Source organism: Microchirus variegatus (assembly GCF_963457635.1).
Source record: "Microchirus variegatus genome assembly, chromosome: 11".
Classification (NCBI taxonomy): Eukaryota; Metazoa; Chordata; class Actinopteri; order Pleuronectiformes; family Soleidae; genus Microchirus; species Microchirus variegatus.
The window spans coordinates 28,803,531-28,821,902 of record NC_139812.1 but is presented as its reverse complement, the minus strand read 5'-3'; the positions used below and the strand labels follow the sequence as shown (position 1 = coordinate 28,821,902).

Here is an 18,372-nt window from a genome sequence, read left to right as displayed (position 1 = left end):
GGAGAGTGAGTGGTTTACAAACTTCAGTTTCCTGTTGGAACAGTCTGTCTAACAGTGAGATAAAGACGTTCTTAAGATGTCACAGACTTAAAGGCACAGTATGTGATGTTGCTAAAAACCGGAAACTGTCCTCAGTTGATGGACAATGCTAAAGGTCAGCTTGTAGCAGCAGAGTGAAAAACCAGCCGTACAGTTTTCAACGTCGGCGAGGAACTCTTGATGCTCTCTGGAGATTTTGTGGGAGGGTTTTTTTTTGTCTTTTGAAGGTTCTTCAATTTCTTCTTCTGGGCTTTAAAAATGATCAGGCTCTGCAGGTCAGTTAGAAAAGGTAAAGCTCGATTTATTTTGTCCTGTTGTGAGCAACTGAAATGATGTTTTTGGACAGATTACAAGCTCAACCAACACATGTTGTTGAACACCTGTAACATTTTCCTCGCAGAAACCAACGTATTGGGTCAAAAATGACGGAAGCCAAACGTTTTCCAGGAAGATGTTTCATCTTCAACAAAAATACTTTTTTTTTGTTGAATTTCTCGAGTCAAATGTCAGGAAATCACCACGGTGATGGTTTTCGTTTGACGCCAGTCGATGTGAGCCGAGTTCTTCCCGTCTCCAAAAAAACGTCCTCCACGTCCAACGCAACAACATCGGGACGTTGGAAGATTCCGTGACGTTTAATTCATATTTCAACTGGAGACGCTGAGACGAACCTCAGTCCTGACATCTCTGTCCTCTGTCTCTGCTTCAAGGCAAAGACAAACGTCTGATGAGACGACTGCAGAGGCTCAGACCTCAGACCTTCTCCCCCGGGAGCTTCTCCTTTGGTTTGAGGTTGACTTCCGTCCAAGTCCTGAGAGGATCCTGGCTCACGATGTGGATGTTCAGCGCTGCCGTGGAGACAGAAGTCCACACACTTCACGACACAGTGTCTACGCCTGTTAGCGTCTGTTAGCGTCTGTTAGCGTCTGTTAGCGTCTCCGTCCATCAAACACGAAATAGATTTCTCGACGAGAGGAATCTGGACAAAGAATGTTCTGGCCATTTACCCATTTACCCGCATGGTTTCTCTTTACTCAGCACTTTCTTTTTGACACTTTTACCCAAACGTTTCTGCACAAATGTCTTTTCCAGATCCTCAGTTTTTTTTTACGACCGCAGACTTTTGGAACTGCTCGTCAAAAGTGAGAAACCTCTTATTCACGTCGTGTTAATTCGAGGACTGAGTCGCAGTTTAGTCAACTTACTCGTCGATCATTTCGCTTTATGAAGATCGCGAGGAAAACTCCACCACATGTCCCTCGAATTTGTTTTTGGGTTTAATTTAAAGCCGTTCATTGTTAGCACATCGTTGAAACTTTACTCTCTCTTCACGAGTGAACATTTATTCGTAGGGTTGGGTAGCGAAAGCCACTACTTTTTGTACTCGGTACGGATTTGCGTCGGTACTACTACGAGTATTGGTTCGCTTTTAAAGAATCGGTGCCAAATTTCGGTAACTTAAATGTCTGGGAGAGAGCGCGAGAATGTGAGAGCTGCGTGATATCGGTTAGCCGAAAGAGGTCAAAAGTTAGACGCAGACATCGCTCAGTGTAATATTTGTGATGCGAAATTCAAAGTGAGGCCTCGGAAACGCCTGGTCACACACGGGATTTATTTAAAAGCTGAAGAACGCACCGCTCTTGACTCATGGAAAGTGACGACTGCCGCATCAGCTGCCAACGCTAGCAGCGCTATTAGCTGATGCTACCGACATTTGTGTGTCCTTTCTTTCGTTGGAGAGAGCCGTGACATGTCGCATTCTCGTCTAACGGGTTAAGCCTCCGACTCTGCAAAAAGTGTTTGCTTGTCGTTAGCCTGCTGCCTGTGGCTAGCGTTAGCCGTGTGGCTAACTTTCGGCCGGTTAGCTCACAGTCCACAGCTGATCTTATAAACGCTTGTATGCAAACAAATAAGAAGGGCAAGGTCATCTTCTATATTTATTTCCCACTAACATAAGACACCGCATGACGTCATGTTTACGTGACTCCCGATTGTTAAAATGAGTCTCTAAAGTAACGATAAACTTTAAAAACAGAGGCACACACTGCTGTTTTTGTTTAATAAACAGACCGTTCTGGGTCGACTGTAGGAACGCTGACGGCGCTAAAGGAGCTAACAGAGCTAACGGAGCTAACTGGAAACAGTTCCTGGACTCCGGTAAAATACCGAAATAAGTTACCGATTCGTACCGGTACCGAATTCCCGATATTTTCTTTTCACTAACTAAAAAGTCAGATTGGCGTTCATTTTTAAAAATCCATCTCCGTAAAAGAGAACTTTATGAGACTGTGTAGCTCAGTTTGTCGTTAAAGTCGTGATTCAGCTCCAGTTTCGTTTCTTTCAGCTCCGCACGTTTCTCTCTTCTTTCGTAGCCGAGTTTGGTGTCAAACGTATTTGTCGGAACATAAATAAAGACGACGCGTAACCGTGACGCTCAGCACTTACGCTCACGCTTTCTCTGGGACTCGGAGCTTCAGCGACTGCGACCGGAGCGAGGAGAGCGTTTTACGACAGAGGAATCACAGTAAATCTGACGAAAGCAGAGGCTGCGAAATCATCGTTGACAAAACACTCGTTTCCACTTTGTTTACATTTGGCCTTTTTTTCGTTGGCCGTTGAGCAGCAGTTTTACGACACTCCCGACGCTCAACGGTAGAACGTGATTTATTCTCACTGTGAAGAATCTCAATGATTTATTTAAGACTAAAACAAGCACCAAGAACAGGACTTTAAAAGGTTTTTAGCTTCTGTGAATGAGTTTAAAACTGGTGTTTATTTAAAAAGATCTTCAAACTTTACTCAGATCTTCATCAAATAGAATCGTATACATCTACATCGATATATATCTATGTATATCTATATGTATATATGATATTTATTGAATATATAAAGAAAAGATGATGCGTTCAAAGACCATCGTAAACGCCCTCGCTTTAAAGAAAAAATTCAAGATTCATTCAAGAAACCTCGTAAATTCCCGTCACTTTTTAACACACACACACAAGTCCATTGACCATTGTCCATTGAAGTCTCGCTGCTGCCCCCTTATGGTCATGGATGTAACATAAATAAGCTCTTCATTAGAGTATGAAGATTTTATTAGGGCTCTATAGCGCCCCCTAAGGGTGAAGACAAATCTTCACTCCAAATTTCCCGAAACTTGGAGTGAAGATGTTATCGACCAAGACGAAGAAAAAAGTTGACCGTAACCATGGCCTCAACTCAACAGGAAGTCGGCCATCTTGGAATATTGCCGTCTATTTTTGGCGATTTGCACCCTACGTAAATGCGCGAACTTTGTCGTACCAACATCTAAAACACGACGGATGTCGAAAGGTTTTACGGATTTGGCATTTTGGCGAATTTCGAACATTCGCCACGAAACAGGAAGTGCCCTATGATTTTGGTGTATGTCGAGTTCCACCGAATTTCCCGAAAATTGGTGGGAAGACGTTATAGAGCAAGAGAAAGAAAAAAGTCGGCCGTAACCATGGTCTCCACTCACCAGGAAGTTGGGCATTTTGGAATTTTGTCGATTTGCAACTTGCCTAAATGAGTGAGGTAATTTTTATTTGGAATTAATGAAAATTAATGAAAAATCACACAAATAATCCAGTAATCGTGCCCATCCTGATCATCAGTGACCTTGACCTTACAGCTTCACCCTCGTTCACACTCGTCACGTCCACTTTCTCCTGAGGTCTCTCTCTATATTTTTTTCCCCCTCAACCATGAAATGAAGCTTACCGGATTTTCTCCATGACAGATGCCCCCCCACCACACACACACACACACACACAAACCCCTGTGTCTCTGATGATGGTATGACCTATGACCATGACCAGGAAGCAACTTAACAGGCTTGAAGAGAACGAGGGGCCCTCAGGTCACACATTGATCCACTGAAGGAGTTCAACCTGACACTGACTTTAACTGAACTCTGATGAACACATGAGTTCACAAGCTCCTGTTTTCCTGCAGTAAAACCTTGTTATTGACACATCGATCCTGGTCACACGTCGGTTTTACTGTACTTGAAGGTTCTCCTGACGGTTCTGAAGGTTCAAATGTCCTGCGTGGACATGCGTAGACATGATCCAGGTTCTTCTGAGAGGAACGATATAATCTGACCTCTGCAGAGTCTTTGACCAGGTCTGGTGACACTGACCGTAAAAGACTGACCTCAGTTCAGTTTTCTTCTTTTAACCAAAACGATTGTCTTTTCGGTGTTTTTGAACGTGCACGCAAACGCAAACACACGTCTGCAGAACCTATTTTAAAGATAATCAGTTAGAGGCTTCTTTAAAGTGGACCTAGACCAGAAGTTCCAATTAAGGCTGTTTTTTAGTGTTTATCTGGGTCATTACCTTGTTTATGAAGCCCTGAAGGTTCTAAACAAACAGTTCAGTCACTGCTGAGAACGCTGGGTTTTATTGTAATCTCAGGCTCAGAGAGATCTCTGAAAAAACCTGGTCCGGTTACGTAAACAGCGGTTCTCCTGAACAGCAGATCGTCCTCCTCCGGGCACTAGTCCGGGCACATCCGGTTGCGTACATTGAACCACAGAAGAAGAATAACGTCCGTTGTGGAGGTGTTTCATGAGCAACAGTGTCTTCTGACTCTGGGTCAGACTCTGGGTCAAAGGTCGTCAAAGGGACTGCGGCGGGGAGTCGTGAAGAAGCTATTTTTAAACACTGTTAAAACAATGTTTTGATAATGAGGAGCAGTGCATCCACCGTTCCAGAGGGGGGAGCTGTGCTTCTGAGAGCTGGTGTGCTGAATATGTCACTTCCGGGTACTGGCCATCACAAGACACTCTGTCTTCTGGGTGAGAGAGTTGAGTCTCAAATCTCGCGGCTGAGGAACAGCATCAGAAAAGAGGATTTCTATCGGCTCGTTTACAGCAACTAGGAGGTTTGTGAGCATAAAAACAAGTTAATGTATGTAAATAAACATCCATAACTAACATATATGTGCAACAGGACCACTCTATGTGAGCTTTAAATGCTTTGACCACTCTGGAAGAGTTTGACTGGCAGTCTGAGTTCAGACGCTTCCTGTTCAGTCCACACACACACACACACACACACACACACACAGTTGAGTGATGTGGGATTATCAGTCAGATTATCGCTCACTCAGACTTCAGTGAGGCCCGAGCTCTGCTTCATCATCTGGCAGTTATCAGGAATAATTGAGAAGAGTGTGTGTGTGTGTGTACGCATTCTAAAATGCTATTACAGGAAGTTGGATTTAAAACCTCGGTTTGTGCTGAATGTGCTGTGCAAGCGCCCCCTGCTGGATGATTTAATCTAAATCATAAGGGTCTATAGGTCATTAAAAAAGTACTGAGATTATTTATTTCCAGTCGTGTGCAACAGAAATTGTGATTTTCCAACAGGAAACTGACGTTTGTAAACCACTCACTCTCCCACGCCAAAGTCCATAGAGTAAACCAGTGATTTTAACATCACAGAGACACAGGAGTTCACAGGAGTTGTTGATCCACTGCTGCCTCCATCACTTAGTTAAAATGTACTATTTTGTCAATTCGGCTTTTGAAAAACTTTATTCAGATAAACTCCAGTGACAAAGTGACCACACGAGGCAGCAGTAGACCAGCAGCTCCTGTGTCGCCGTGGGCTTAAATCATTGATTTTCTCTATGGAGAGTGAGTGAAAGTTTTACAGTGAGACACAACAATAAACTTATTTTTAAAAAGTGTTATTGGGTAAAAAGAAAGTTTTCAGTGCAGTGTTGTTGGTGGTCAAAAAGAATCATGGCCCACCTTCATCACACACGGCTCTCCATCTCCGTCCAATTAGAATCCGACAGCTTTACGTATCCTGCGATCAAACTCCGAGCTCGACGTCCTCCGGCGGAGATAATCTGAACCATCCGTGTCTGCTCTGTACCTGTTTCCTTCACACACACACACACACACACACACACACACACACACACACACACACACACACACACACACACACACACACACACACACACACACACACACAGTAAGAGCATTATTCCACAGTGGTAACAGGATACAGACGAGATCATAACTCAACGTAAATAAAGTACACATGAAGACAGGAGCAGGGAGAGGAGGTCACGTGGAGGTCACAGTTCTGCTGCAGAAGTGAGGCTGAGACACGCTGCAGATTACGCTCATCTGGATTTACTTCAGCGTCTCCAGATTAAGAACAACTCCCCACGTAGATTCAGAAGACTTTGTCCACGACTCAATGATGTGATCTCAGTGAAGGACAAAGACGCTCCAGGACAAATAATGTCGCGTAAACACTTTAGTCCGACTAACGTTTCTGGATCACGTGACTCATAGTCTGATTATTGTAAACTCTTAGTCAGACTGGAGTCAAACTTGTCCAAAATGTCCTCCCGTCTTTGTCCCTAAAGTAGAAGGAGACGAGGTAAAAACCCCAGGACTGTTGGTGGATATCATATAGCAGCAAAGGTGTCTTCAGAACAGCACTGTCCGTCTCATGTCCATCTCACGTCCATCTCATGTCTGTCTCACGTCCATCTCACGTCCGTCTCTCTGTTCATCTCATGTCTGTCTCACTGTTCATCTCATGTCTGTCTCACTGTTCATCTCATGTCTGTCTCACTGTTCATCTCATGTCCATCTTACTGTCCATCTCATGTCCATCTTACTGTCCGTCTCACTGTCCGTCTCTCTGTCCATCTCACATCAATCTCACGTCCATCTCATGTCGTCTCACATCCATCTAACAATCCGTCTCATGTCCGTCTCACTGTCTTAGTTCCGTCTTAGTCAGACGACGCCCTCAGCTCATTAAACTGTGATATAAATACAGTATCAGCTATAACAAATATTGACAGTTAAAAATGTTATTCATTCACCTTTTTTTTTTTTTTTTAAGTCGTAAAAGCATAATCACAAATGTGTTGAAAAAGGAAATAAAGCCGAGTCTTGACACGGACACTCGAGTGGACGAGAGGACAGAGGAGACAGATCCTGTCTGTCCAGAGAAGTCCGTCAGATTCTCAGCGACTGCGTCCTCTCACTTCCTGTCCTCAGTGTCAGTGTCCCCCCCCCCCCCCCCCCGTGTCCCCCGACCCGCAAAGCACACGCACACGCACACGAACACGCACACACACACACACACACACACACACACACACACACACGAAAGAGAATCCATCTGAACAAAGGAGCGACAGCTGCTCAGGAGCAGGAACTTAATCTGGACGTTTCTGTAAAGGAAAGGACAGAGAAGACGAGAAAAGACTTCCTGTGTCTTTTATTGACTTTAGGTTCAAACTGTCACACTCGTCACCACATCTGCCGCACATATATATATATATATATATATATATATATATACATACAGTGTGTATATATATATATATATATTTGCTGCTGCTGCTGATGTGACTCACAGAAAACTCTTTGATGAGAAACAGGCCTGCGAGTGGAAACCACGCATCGGCCAATCAGTGTCTTTGAGGTAAACGCCGGCGTTCGCTGACTCGTTGTTGTGATGGATATCAGCTGTGCAGCAGGAGCAGGAGGAGCAGCAGGAGGAGGAGCAGGAGGAGCAGGAGGAGCACTGGCTTGACCCAACTCTCAGCTTTAACAAAAGACCCAAAATGTCTGACACGTTCACCCATGACAGCGACTGAGGTCCTCAAACCTCGACATGAAGACTTGACTTTAACGTCAGGATAATCTCAGGTTAAAATTAAGGTTAGAATGACGTTTGGTGTGAGTGTAAATCTGCTGACTCAGACTAAAGTGTGTGTGTGTGTTTAATTACAGGAGTGGAATCAGGTGCACGAGTGTCTCACCAGCAGCTGCCGGCCTTCATCATCCTCCTCATCCTCCTCCTCCTCAGCTCCCTCTGCGTCTTCACCTCCAATCTGAACACAAGAGTTTTAAAATGATTTATTTTGTTGTTAGAAATGTTTCCCTGAGGCAAACTCTTCCTTTGTATACCACTCACTCTCCCACACCAAAGCCCATAGAGAAAATCAGTGATTTTAGCTCATGGTAGACACAGGAGCTGCTAGTCTACTGCTGCCTCGTGTGGTCACTTTGTGTCTCTGAAATAAGATTTTCAAAAGCCGAATTTGACAAAATAATACATTTTAACTTAGTGATGGAGGCAGCAGTGGATCAACAACTCCTTTATCATATTATTTTTACAACTTAACGTAAAATTGCTGGTTTTCTTAATGGACTTTGGTGTGGGAGAATGAGCCGATGACAAAAGTGACACCAAACTTCAGTTTCCGGTCAGAAAAGTGCGAAATAAAGAGGTTTTAAACTTTGTTTTTTGTATTTAGCGACGCATCTTAACGCCAGGTGCGAACATTTCCACGTAGCGCGGACTTTAATACGAGGTCGTAACGAGACCAGAGACTCGTAAAAAAAGACGCGTCAAACGAGCTCAACATGCGTCCGCGTCGCCCTCTGCTGCCTTTACCTCGCATTAACGATCCCAACAAACGCCACAGAGCGTGAAGGAAAACCAGTCAAAGTCGCGTCCGGAACGCTCGCGGCCGCAAAAGTGGTAATGAAAAAGGGCGAACGGTGGCGTCTCACACCTGCTTCTGAGGTCACGTGGTTTGTGCGAGGACTCGTGCGAACGCACATGTGCAGCACACACACACAGTGTGCTTTTATGGGTAACATCTGAATATTGTTGTGTTCTTTTATGAGAAGGTAACTGAGAGTTTCAGGCTCCATCATCGTCATCGTCATCCTGCTGCTGCTGCTGCTGCTGCTGCTGCTGCTGCTTACATGACGATATTTTTCCTGTTTCTTTGACAGAGATACTTTGCTCACATCTGAATTGTAGATCAATGCGAGGACTGAAGCAGCAAGAAACAGGTGAAACGTATAAAGGCAGGAAATGAAGCCAGAGGGAAGACACACGAGGAAGAACTTACACAATAAAACAGAGAGTATATCACGGAGCAGACGGAGGGGAGAGACTTCAAAGGAAAAATAAATTGTTCAATCCAAACCAAAGGGTGCCAAAGATTAAAGGCAAACAGAAAAACGTACTCCCACACCAAAGTCCATAGAGAAAATCAGTGATTTTAGCTCACAGGGACACAGGAGCTGCTGGTCTACTGCTGCCCCGTGTGGTCACTTGAGGGAAGTTTTTCAAAAGCCGAATTGACAAAATTAGACATTTAAACTTAGTGATGGAGGCAGCAGTGGATCAACAAATCCTGTGAACTCCTCCTGTGTGCTGTGATGTTAAAATCACTGGTTTTCTCTATGGGGTTTGGTGCAGGGAGAGTGAGTGGTTTACAAAGCATGGAGGTTCACTGAAAAACAGACTCCTTGAACAAAATCTACGTCACTTTAAGTCTACGACATCTTCAGAACATGTTCACGTCTTTATCTTCACTGTTAGACAGACTTTAACAACAGGAAACTGAAGTTTGTAAACCTCTCACTCTCCCACACCAAAGTCCATAGAGAATATCAGTGATTTTAACATCACAGCACACAGGAGGAGTTCACAGGAGTTGTTGATCCACTGCTGCCTCCATAACTAAGTTTAAATGTCTAATTTTGTCAATTCGGCTTTTGAAAAACTTCCCTCAGATTAACTCCAGTGACACAAATTGGCCACACGAGGCAGCAGTGGATCAACAACTCCTGTGTCCCTGTGAGCTAAAATCACTGATTTTCTCTATGGGCTTTGCTGAGAGTGAGTGGTAGATATCGTAGTTTATTTTTTTATTACGCGAGTGATTTATTTAGTGGCTAAAATGACGTATTTTACGTCTCCGCTGGCAGCCATGTTTTCTATAATCGTATGCGACCACACCTGAACGACCACATCACACAGTTTTCTAACTTAATAGAACAAGCAGAAGCACATCATTCACATCAGTCCTGTGTCATATTAATAAAAGTCTGTTCTGAGCCGAGTTGAACATGTGTTTGACGCATAAATACATCAAAGAGTGAAGTTAATAACAGACTACAGGCGTAGAGTCTGGATCGTGGCTGCACGTGCACAGCCAGCCGTGATGTCACAGCGCAGAGGTAAACCACTAGAGGGCAGCACAAACGAGCACCCAGCTGCTGAAGATACACCTGCCTTCAGGGTTTTTCGTAAAAACATAAAAAGTCTCAGTCCCGCTCTAAAAAACAAACAAACATCTCCACCAGAGGACAAAAAACATGACAGTCATGTCGCATCGTGCACACACTTCCAGGGTCCCCGCACTTTAATTCAAGGACTTTCCAGGACCAGTTCCATCAAATTCAAGGACTTGAATGTGTTGACACAGCTTAATAATACGTACTTGTAAGAGCGTGTCCTCGTCAATGTCCTCAGGATCTTGGTCAAAGCCAGTCTTTGTCTCAAGACATCACGTCGTCATTTTCTCTCGTCCTAACTTTACGCGTAGGCCTCGTCTACGTACAGTAGGTGGCGCCGTAACAAACAAAGGACAGATTTGCCTTTGCTACACTAAATCCAAGCACTTTCAAGGACCCAGGTCTGTTAAGTCTTGGTCATTTTCAAAAACCTTCAAGGGCCTTGACGTTTTTGGGTTGCTGTTTTGTTTTTTTTCACATTCACAAACTTTCAAGGATTTCAAGGACCCACGGGAACCTTGACACGCCCAGTTCCCATATCACCGAAGTCAACGGTGAGTTATTTTAAACTGAAAGAAAATGCAAAGAGCAGAGTGTACACACACACACACACACAGACACACACACACACACACACAGACACACACACACACACAGCAGAGGAAGATAGCGTGAGTCCACTGGGGGGGGAAGTCCTCTGGTTGACCCAGGTTTGGAGACCAGGACGAGGCCAAGACGTCTCTCTGTTTGTCTGTCTCTTGTATTTGGACCGTACCATGTCCCCACAGAGGAGGAGGAGGAGGAAGAGACTAAAATATGACACAGCGTTTTTTTTCCTCTCGCTTCCTCATCCTGCCGCACAGAGGACGACATCTGAGGACGACATCAGGACTTTGATTCAGCAACATATGTCTTCTGCGGACGTCTGGTATTAGACGACGTTTCCGACCTGCACGTTAAAGCTCCGGTCTGTAAGCTAAAAGAATACTTCTGTGTTAGCCTGACTTTTAAAAGTCCCACCGAAGCGGGACTGAATCTAATTTCTCAACGTCTGACGAACAGATAAAGACGTTAGGCGTCAAATTGCGACTCTTAAGACCATGTTTCCACACTTCCTGTTTAAAGAATTTAATATTTCAAAGTTCTTGAACGGTAGTGAGACCCAGGATGGTGCGCCACGAGCTAACGACGGGCCACAAAATATAAGGGGATGGGTGGGTGTCGCCACCTGGTGTAGAGGAGGAGGTGGTGAACATACTGGGATAAGATTGTAACGGTAAATTAAATTTCTCTGTCTCAGAACTACAACTGCCCATCACCCTATACCTGCCCAACACAGAATACCAGGTCCTTTTGTATATTGTGTAATTAGCATGTCTGGCCTGAACTAGCACCTTCCTTCAGCATCTGCAGGGAGTCAGCTCCCCAATACCTACAGTGGACAAAGAGGTGTGAAAACACCGGCCTGGAAAGGCAGACCCTTTGTCTATTGGAGGAATGTGAAAAGGGAAGTTGCTCAGGTATAAATGTGGAGAGCTCACGATGCTCTGGGTCTTTCTCCAGCGAGGATCACTCCTGTGAAGATTGACCTTTTCCTTGCAACCAAAGTAAAAACTTGTCAGACGGCAGAAGTTCTCTATTTCATTCTTCACCAGCGGCAGAGAATTTCCACAATAAGATAAGAAAAGATAAGGAATCCCAAGGGAAATTCAAGAACAGTAGAAGAAATTCCACGACGTCGTCGAGATATAACCGAAGCTCGACTTAACTGAACGTGAAAATGAACCGACTGATGGTGCGAGACCGTGGTTTCTTACTCCTGCAGCATCGTCTTTTTTGTCGTGTCTTATGAAGGTTAACCCAGAAGACCACGTTCTGGAGAGATGTTCTCCACTGATCTAAATGAAGGTTCCCGTAGAACAGAGAATACTTCACGTGGACGACAAAGAGCTGAGGACATTGAGAAAACACCAAAGTCGCTTCCACCTGTCGGCAACACAGAGTCAGAGATTGAGACGAGAGGCCAAAGGTTCACGTCGTTACCTCGAATACGTCGAGATCGACTCTAAATCCCAGCCAATGTTTTGGGTATCAGGTTCAGGACACGGAGGAGGCGAAGCTTTCTCACGGGAACGATAACAGACCGTTTTATCACCTGTGTAACGTTTGATTGGCATCTCTTTATCTGCACTGTGTTATAGTGCAGCTCAGAATATGACGGAGTTCAAGAGTGAAGACGACACAAGGCAAGACTTTAAAAAACGTTAACGTTTCATTCAAATTCAACATTATCGACGATCACATGCTGTACATATTCAAACAGCTCAGGTTTGCGTCGCTCTGTAAACCACTCACTCACCCACACCAAAGCCCATAGAGAAAATCAGTGATTTTAGCTCACAGGGACACAGGAGCTGCTGGTCTACTGCTGCCTCGTGTGGTCATTTTGTGTCACTGAAACAAATCTAAATTTAGTTTTTCAAAAGCCGAATTCACAAAATAAGACATTTGAACTTAGTGATGGAGGCAGCAGTTGATCAACAACTCCTGTGAACTCCTGTGTGTATGTGATGTTAAAATCACTGACTTTCTCTATGGGCTTTGGTGTGGGAGAGTGAGTGGTTTACAAACTTCAGTTTCCTGTTGTTAAAGTCTGTCTAACAGTGAGATAAAGACGTGAACACAGTCTAAAGACGCTCTAGACTTAAACTGATGTAGATTTTATTAGATTTGCCTTTTGATAAGTGGGTAAAAACACATTTTTTTCCATGTTCTCAGCACCAGAGGGCGACTGTGTGTGTGTGTGTGTCGGTGCTCTTAAAGCACATTCCTCACAGTTTGAGTTTGAACAGTGTGTGTGTGTGTGTGTGAAGTGGAGTGAATCAGACCAGAGTGTTTGCTTTGCCTCCTCTGCAGGTTAACTTTCTCACCATCTGCCCAAACATCACCGCTCCTCTTTTTCAGGGCGTCTGTGAAAGCATTAAAGCAGCGTCTGCCAAACCACTCACTCACTCACTCACCATGCACAGCTCCTCCATTACCCATAAGCCCGTTCACCCCCAACCACTCAAGTCCAACCAATGAACCTTGTTTAAAAGAGAAAATGCCCAAATTGTTTAAATCCATTTGTCCAAACCACATAATGATGTCCCGGTGGGACAGACTGCTCAATCATAACATCACTTCAGCCATGTGGATGAAAACAGATGGAACAGTCATCAAATTTAAATTGAAAAAAAAAAAAAAAAAGTGTTTAGGACGAGGTTGAATTTGACGTAGGTTTGTTGACAGTTTTAAGTCGGGACGCGTTCAAATGTAAAAATAACACTCTGATTAGGGGAAATGGGACGTGCAGTGATTTACAGAACTTTTATTTCATCCAAGAATTCCTCTGCTTTTATAGCAACAACGAAAAAAGGTTTATATCTATATTATATTTTGATCTAAATCCAGAAATATTTATAAATAAAAAATAAGAAAAAGGGTTCTAATGGTTTTATTTAATTTCTATCTGTAAAAACAGGTCTAACAGCAATATTTAGTAGTGACCATATTCTTAAGATACCACAGACTCAAGTGAGTGTCGACTTTATGATGTGAGCCATTTGTCACTCTCCCACACCAAAGTCCATAGAGAAAATAAGTGATTTTAAGCTCACAGGGACACAGGAGCTGCTGGTCCTCTGCTGCCTCGTGTGGTCACTTTGTGTCACTTTAATAAATATAAATTAAGATTTTCAAAAGCCGAATTGACAAAATAAAACATTTAAACTTAGTGATGGAGGCAGCAGTGGATCAACAACTCCTGTGAACTCCTGTGTGCTGTGATGTTAAAATCACTGGTTTTCTCTATGGGGTTTGGTGCAGGGAGAGTGAGTGGTTTACAAACTTCAGTTTCCTGTTGAAAAAGTCAGTCTAACAGTGAGATAAAGTCGTGAACATGGTCTTAAGACACTTAAGACTTGAATTAATGTAGATTTTATCCAGTACAAAAAGTTCAAGGAACAGGAAACTGAAGTTTGTAAACCACTCACTCTCCCACACCAAACCTCATACAGAAAATCAGTGATTTTAGCTCACAGGGACACAGGAGCTGCTGGTCTACTGCTACTGCTGCTATTATAGTTAATATTAGATATAAATACACTGGCTGCCAGTATTAAAGGACCTTAAAGGTTCATTGGCAGAAAAAGTGTATGATGTGAACCTTTGCTCCGCGTTTCAAAGAGAAGAAAATATGGTTTGGACCATTAGTGAGACATAATGACAGTGTTGGTGGACGACAGGGCGGATTCTGCTGCTGCTGCTGCAGGTCACGACTGTGGTTTAGGTCAAACTGAGGGGACAGAGGTAAAAGAGATAAAAGAGATTAAAGAGATTAAAGAGAATGCCTGCAGCAAGATGACAAGAAGAGATGGTGTCTGGTTCTGTCTCAGGTCAACTATCTGTTTACTGTATTAACTATAAGCTTTCTTATTAGTAGTAGTAGTAGTAGTAGTAGTAAATTCATACATAAATATCAAATGCAGGGATCGACAGATCAAAAACAAGATAATTAAAGTTGAACGTGGCAAAAAATAATAAAAAGTCCATGTAGTTTAATGTAGTAACCACCATGATGTTTTATTATTTAGCTACATAGTTGGCATATTAGACAGATAAAGAGATGCTAAGACAACTAGCTAAGTTACTTAAACAAGCAGCTAAGCAGCTTAGACAACTCGCTAAGCAGCAAAGACAACTAGCTAAGCAGTTTAAATAACTAGCTAAGTAGCTCAGGCAACTAGCAAAGCAGCTCAGACAACTAGCTAAGCAGCAAAGACAACTAGCTAGGCAGTTTAGACAACTAGCTAAGCAGCTACGACAACTAGCTAAGCAGCTCAGACAACTAGCAAAACAGCTTAAACAACTAGCTAAGCAGCTAAGACAACAAGTTAAGCTGCTTAAACAAGCAGCTAAGCAGCAAAGACAACTAGCCAAGCAGCTAAGACAACTAGCTAAGCAGCTTCGACAACTAGCTAAACATCAAAGACAATTAGCAAAGCAGCTAAGACAACTAGCTAAGCAGCAAAGACAACTACCTAAGCAGTTTAGACAACTAGCTAAGTTGCTTTGATAACTGCTAATTATCTGGCAGCTCAGTCTGAATGAACACTGCTGGACCTGGACTTTGATGCCCTAAGATTAACAGATAAAGTACACACACACCCATGGTGACACTTGTATCAGATCAGATTAAATTATATTTTATTATTTCAAACACAGGTTCATTACCTGTGTCCCAGGCTCCGCCCCTTCACCTGGCTCACCCGAGACGAACCAGGAAACAGTCAGTCGCCGTTGGTGAGTGAAGAGACGCAGACTGAAGACCAGACTCTGTCCTCTGACTGAGTCCAGCTGCACAAGACAAGACGCTGCTTCGTCCACTTGTCCACACACTGAAGGTGAGTTTGACAAACATCAAGTGGTTTTCATCGGATTACAATTGGTTTTGATCAGATAATACGTTGTTCTGATCAGATTATAAGTGGTTTTGATCAGATAAGTGGTTTTCATCAGATAATAAGTGGTTTTCATCAGATAATAAGTGGTTTTCATCAGATTATAAGTGGTTCTGATCAGATTATAAGTGGTTTTGATCAGATAATAAGTGGTTTTGATCAGATTTTGCTAGTGGTGTTGATCAGATAAGTGGTTTTGATCAGATAATAAGTGGTTTTGATCAGATTATAAGTGGTTTGATGGTGGACTTTACAAACACCGTTCATGTTTGATGAGCATGTAGAATTTAAACATGTGTGAAATGATGAGACTCATGTTTGTCTCTTTGATTCTGTGTGTAAACGTCTTTTTGACTGTTCAAGTGTGAACACATACAACAATACAGAGACTGTGATCACTTTGTGTCTCACTGACTTTTGATTGTTTCATTGATAATTGTTAATGTTTGACTGACACACACACACACACACACTGCTGTAAATCTTGTGGCGGCAAAGTCCAGGTGCAGCAGTGTCCATTCAGAGTGACTGCCAAATAATAAGCTATTTGATATTTGATATTGTGTGTACTTTGTCCCACAAGAGGCGATAAATTACACACAATATCAAATGTCACACCCACACACACCTACGATGCTTCTTCTGTCAGATAAGATTAAATATTATTTTTTTATTTCAAACACAGGTTCATTACCTGTGTCCCAGGCTCCGCCCCTTCACCTGGCCCACCTGAGACCAACCAGGAAACAGTAAATCACTGTTGGTGAGTGAAGAGACGCAGACTGAAGACCAGACTCTGTCCTCTGACTGAGTCCAGCTTTGTTTTCAGTCAGGCTTTAGATTACATCATAGGACAGAAACAGCACTAGTTAAAGTTAGTAACGTAAGTTAGTAATGGTCTAGTCTCTTTACTTGTCCGGTTAGATCTTAGTGCTGTATTCATTGATCATGACATTCTTTTGCAGAGACTTGAGCAGACTCTTGGGATCACAGGTACTGCCCTCTGCTGGTTTAAATCATACTTATCTGATAGATTCCAGTTTGTTCATGTAAATGATAATGCCTCATTACAAACAAATGTTAATTGTGGAGTTCCACAGGGCTCCGTGCTTGGGCCTATGCTTTTTACTTTATAAGCTTCCTTTAGGGAACATTATAAGAAAGCACAACATACACTTTCATTGTTATGCAGATGACACACAATTATATTTATAGATGAGGCCAGATTAAATAAATCAGGTTGCTCAACTCCAGGAATATCTCAGAGACATTAGGGCCCCGTCCCAATACCTCCCCTAACCCTACATTTTTACCCTACATGTTTGCCCTAACCCTAAACTTTGAGCGTTCAGGTGTAGCTGGGAGCAAGGGGGAGTTTCTGCCTCCCCCTTGAATTTTCTTCCCTTATAATAAACCCCCAAAATGTGGTGAGCTCTGATACAGGCTTAAAACAAAGTGGAATATGAAATTACCCATGATGCTTTGTGAATTCAGCGAGCCGGATGATTTTATTCAACAAAGATGGCGGCCGCATCTCCCGAGGCACAATAAGTGACGATTTATGAAAGCAGCTAGCTAACGAGCTAGCTAGTGGCAATTTGCAGCATGCTTCGAGAGTATGCACTCGGCAAATAGCCACTAGCTAGCTCTGCTACATCTGGGTAGTTTTGTCAGTGTGTTGGATGTATGTACCGGTGTTCAATTGAACATGAATACCCTGCAGTTGTCAGATTTCAATCACATTCTTGATTTAGCGTTTACGAGGACGGAGAAAAAAACGGCTGCTGGACCCGCCGGCATTTTTCCTGAATGAAAATAGTAGCACGGTAGAATTGTCAACATGTGACGTAGGTTAGCATGTTCATTTGCATTGCAATTCCTTAAGGAAGCCACTTCCCTCGACGAGGGGAATTTACGGTTGAGCGCACTCCAAAACAAGTGGAAATTTTAAGGGAGAGGTACTGGGACGGGGCCTAAGTCCTGGATGACCTGTAACCTTCTACTTTAAACTCAGAAATACTGAGGTCATTATACTCGGCCCTAAACACCTTAGAGAAAAGCTCTCTGACCACCGGACATGTCATTTGACTCACACATAAAAAAGTTTTAGCTAGCTGGAGGTGATGAGCTTTCATCCATGCAGATATGTCACAGAGAAAGTCTGAGACTGTGTGGTCGTCAGGTGGGAATGACAGATGAGAAGCCATGGCAAAAGAGGAGAGGCCCCAGCACTGAGCCTTGGGGAACCCCTATGCTTGTCCTGTGATGCCCATGTTTGAGAGTATGGACAATAAGATAGTGATTAACTGTGTCAAATGCGGCTGATAGGTCGAGCAGGATGAGTACTGAGGACTTAGTTACCGCTCTGGCTTCTTCTAAGGCTTCTGTCACAGACAAAAACAATGACCACATTACTACGAAATGTCTGAATGAAGGCAGATGATCAGATTCCATCAGTCAATGTTTCCACTGATAAATTAACTGTGTTGCAGGCTCCACCCCTTCACCTGAGACGAACCAGGAAGCAGTCAGTCACTGTTGGTGAGTGAAGAGATGCAGACTGAAGATCAGACTCTGTCCTCTGACTGAGTCCAGCTGCAGAAGACAAGACGCTGCTTCGTCCACTTGTCCACACACTGAAGGTGAGTTTGACAAAGACCTGGACTCAAAGTGAACTTCAGTGAAGTCAGAGGGGGAGGAGGGAGTCCTGACTGACCA

General features: G+C 43.4%; 1 protein-coding gene across 1 annotated transcript in view; it reads right to left on the bottom strand.

The window, feature by feature from the left end:
* LOC310933747 (high-affinity choline transporter 1-like) overlaps window positions 1-18,372 on the bottom strand; it is a 180,968-nt gene that overhangs the window by 10,139 nt on the left and 152,457 nt on the right. The window lies entirely within an intron of this gene.